Here is a 3,644-nt window from a genome sequence, read left to right as displayed (position 1 = left end):
GGATATGTTTTAAGGAATGTATTCTTCGTAATTCTAAAGTTTTGGTAATCTGCAAAAGACTTAGGGCCGTTTGCACCATGTCTAGTTAATTCTAACTCCCAGTTAAACATCGTTATCGACGTTATCGACACCCATCATATAACATGTGATCGATAAAGCAGTTAACGTGCTTAACTGAAGGATGTACCTCCAGTTAGCGTTAACTAGACATGGTGCAAACGGCCCTTAGTGCTTAAACGAAACTGAATAGCTGAAAGAGCGATGCAAAGTAAAGTTATCCAGCCAGAGCAACTCGCAAGCAAACAAAAAATAGAAGAATGTAAAAAACAATTTTAAGGGTTTATTGTTATGTATATGTCAAATAATAATAATAATAATAATAATAATAGATTGGCGCTTACACATATGTTAGTGTTTGGCCGAGCTTCTCCTCCGATTTGTGGCGTGCGCCTTGATGTTGTCACACAAAGCGGAGGGACCTACAGTTTTACGCCGACTCCGAACGGCGATTGTATTTTTATGAGAAGCTGTTTTTCATGGCAGAAATACACTCGGAGGTTTGCCATTGCCTGCCGAGGGACGACCGCTGTTAAGAAAAAACCTTTTTTCTATATTTTGCGATGTTGCTTTGACCAGGGTTTGAACCCAGGCATTGTGGAGTGGAAGCGCGCACTGCTTACCACTACACCACAGCGGCGGTATATGTCAAAAGCAGGTTTTTATTTAGCGGAATGGATCAAAGACAGCTGGTTTTCTATAAGCCTCACAAAACTAATTTTTGGAAGTAAACGAATTCTTGTAGAATAAATTAGCACCGAAATTTAAAATGATTTTTATTTATTTTTTTTATTTTTTTTTTTATTATATCCTTGAACATCCTTGAAAATGCTCAATATTTATTTTTGAAAAAGTAAAGTTGTTAAGTATTAATACACCTTCGACCACATCTTCAAATTTCGTCCTTCTAACTTTATTAGCATGAAAAATAAAATTAATTGAAGGAGCATTTTCAATACCTAGATATTAGTCCTTGTTCACCAAAAAAGTTATTTTGTTTCTAATTTTAAGAATTTTCTTTTTTATTTGACACCCATATTTTGTTTCGCCTCTTTATTAAATTCTCCTCTAAAAAAAATCAATTAAGCAAGTTAACTTTTTCTAACTACAATGTAGTTAATTTAATGAAAATTAGATTTCTGTGGGTTCATAATCTCTAAAAAAAAGTTTCCTTAAGACTTAGAGCCTTTTATCAAGTAGGTTTTAAAATTTACCTGCCCTTTAAACAAAAATTTTGTTCTGAAAAAAACGTGTTTATAGGACAGATAAATTTCATAACCTACAGGAGAAAACGGCACTTAGTTCAGAGCTGCAGCTAACTGAGAAAATTTACTCTTATCGTACGTTCCGCGCGGAGTGAAGCTCTACCCAGAATTACAGCGGACGACGGCAAAGCGGTCGGCGGTAAGTGAACAGCTGTATAGTTGCCGCAGTGAAATCCGTCTGAGTAAACACAATTGCGGCGCACGGCGGCTGCCGTCAGTTGTTATTTTGATTTGAAAATTATTATTAAAATTAAATATTTTTTCTGTGCGATTGCCAAACTTGCGAAAATAATAAAAATTACTACAATCAACACTCAATGAACATTGTGCCGTCCCCACTGGGCGGTAAAAATAGAAATAAATTTAAATCAACCGAAAAACGTCGGCGGTAAAAACGCTGCCGCCGCAATTGTGAGCCATTCCATATGCCGTTGTGAGTTTTAATTTTGACAGCGGTTAGCCGACGACCATTTCACCGTCGTCCTCTGCAATTCTGGGTAGAGCTTAAAGCTTTCAAATTGCTGTCGCTATACGAAACTGTAAACAGAAACAACATAGAAAAAATAGGTGCATTTTTTCACAATCGAGTTATAAAAGAACATTGCTTAGATGACGAAAAACATGCAAAGCAATAACACAAACTCGGCTATTTATCAGAGTACTGCCAGTTCGGTCAAAGTAAATAAAGTGACAAGTAATTTTTAGCAAAAAAAACCGACTTCAACTCCCATATAAAAATATATATATATATATATATCTCATGATCCACTGATCGGATCTCAACCAGATTAGTATGGGACCACCTCTGAGACACTATCTTTCCGATGCAAAAAGAATTATCGGTTGACGTGGTCCAAAGTTATGCGGTAGCATACATAAAAAAAAAATAAAAAAATAAAAAATAAATAAAAAATATTACGATGAACTGATAACCTCCTCCTTTTTTTGAAGTCGGTTAAAAACAACTTTTGTAATATACCACGCTTCTAGTATAACTGGACTAAAAAGTAGAAAAAAATAATTCGCAGTCCCATTGAATTTGTTTTGATAACTTTTGATTTTGAAAACTTAGCTAAAGCCATAATAAACAATTTATGAGCTTGAAAATGAAAAACGTGGGAACACCTGTTTTGCTTCGCTTCGCCTTTCTACGCTCGACACCGCTCGGTTTTCCGTGTCTACACATCCTTATACATATAAGGCGAATATCAATAAGTAATCACTACACTAACACTGCAGAATCTATCGGCAATCTCCTTATGGTGCTTATTTAAACAAATAAAATGTAAATAAAATTAATTAAAGAAACTTGTAAAGTAGCAATTAATGATTAACCTCAATTTAAAATGAAAACTTGCTTGAATATTGTAGCTGCAAAACTATCGATCATCAGACCATCGATAGTGTTCGGTACTATTTTTTTAAACTATCTACATATATATCGCCTATAGCTTATATGATTTTCGGCTAAATTTGATATGCAGAATTATTTAAATATGCACTGTAAAACGACGTACTACACACGTTTTTTAAAAGCTTAACACTTGAGTTATTTGTAATGAAATGAAAATGAGAAAAAATTTAATTTTTTTCCTTTAAATTTAATATTTTGCGCTTTTAAAGACATCCTCCTGTTCCATATATGGCATTCAACGAGTAAATTAAAATTTTGAACAAAACAAAAAAATACTAATCAACAACGTAATTAGAGTAGTCCTTTAATAAAAAAAAGATGTTAATGATAGGACTGTGACCTTATTCGAGTGTTTGTGTAAGTTGTGTAGTAACTTTGTGCCGATTGTAAAAAAATCTTATAGTTCTAGGACTCACCCATGGTTCAATAGTCAGATTAAAAAACTGATTTACAAACGGAATAATGCGTATCAAAGATGGAAACGATCAAAATCTGATATCGCCCATAATGACTATAAGATGCTTAGAAGAGAAGTAACGAAAACCATTAAGATGCAAAAATCAATGTACTATGCACAACAATTTAACATGGCGGTAGGCTCTAAGCAAACATGGAAACGTATCCGCGATATCGGTATTGGCAAGGATAGCAATCTAGTAACCGAATCTATTGACGTAAATGAACTAAACGAGAAATTTGTGCAAGGGTCTGTTGGTAACCGTAATATTCGTTATGACCGTTATAGTGTTAGTATGAGTGACTCCTTGCCTGGTTTCTGTTTTAATTGTATTGATGAGTGTGATGTAGTCCAGTCTGTACTTAGTATCAAGTCGAATGCCGTTGGTAGCGATGGAATCCATCCCAAATTTCTCAAGTGTTTACTTCCCAAAATTCTGAATTACCTAACG

The 3,644-nt window shown here is 34.4% G+C and overlaps 1 pseudogene; it reads left to right on the top strand.

Moving 5' to 3' along the window:
- Positions 1-1,417, top strand: part of LOC118741546 — a 3,072-nt pseudogene extending 1,655 nt beyond the window's left edge.
- Positions 1,418-3,644: the final 2,227 nt, after the last annotated feature.

This window comes from Rhagoletis pomonella, unplaced genomic scaffold (assembly GCF_013731165.1).
Source record: "Rhagoletis pomonella isolate Grant_MI unplaced genomic scaffold, Rhpom_1.0 Rhpom_scaffold_00006, whole genome shotgun sequence".
NCBI classification, from domain to species: Eukaryota; Metazoa; Arthropoda; class Insecta; order Diptera; family Tephritidae; genus Rhagoletis; species Rhagoletis pomonella.
Note: the sequence above shows the minus strand (reverse complement) of the source record. Positions and strands in the feature narration are given on the sequence as shown.